Source organism: Eurypyga helias, unplaced genomic scaffold (assembly GCF_000690775.1).
Source record: "Eurypyga helias isolate BGI_N326 unplaced genomic scaffold, ASM69077v1 scaffold21991, whole genome shotgun sequence".
NCBI classification, from domain to species: domain Eukaryota; kingdom Metazoa; phylum Chordata; class Aves; order Eurypygiformes; family Eurypygidae; genus Eurypyga; species Eurypyga helias.
Genome location: NW_010230449.1, coordinates 2,304 through 2,536, shown reverse-complemented (window position 1 = coordinate 2,536; position 233 = coordinate 2,304). Strand labels below are relative to the sequence as shown.

At 67.8% G+C, this 233-nt stretch overlaps 1 protein-coding gene across 1 annotated transcript in view; it reads right to left on the bottom strand.

The window, feature by feature from the left end:
• NLGN3 (neuroligin 3) overlaps nt 1-233 on the bottom strand; it is a 20,870-nt gene that overhangs the window by 19,460 nt on the left and 1,177 nt on the right. The window lies entirely within an intron of this gene.

The following is a 233-nucleotide window of genomic DNA, read 5'->3' as shown; positions in this document are numbered from 1 at the left end:
GCAGCAGCCCTGCCGCGGGTCCCTTCCAGCCCGCTGAATATCCCTTGGGGCTCCCGTTGCAGTAAGGCTGGGGCGGGCGCACGGGCAGGCGCTGCCTCCTCTGCCCTCTACTTACAGTTGAGGTGGGATCCCCTACGAAGGAAAAGGTTAGACAAGGAGGCACCCAGCGCCGCTCAGCCTCACCCCAACGGGACCATGCCCCGGGGGTCACTGGCACCCCGGGCTCATCGCCC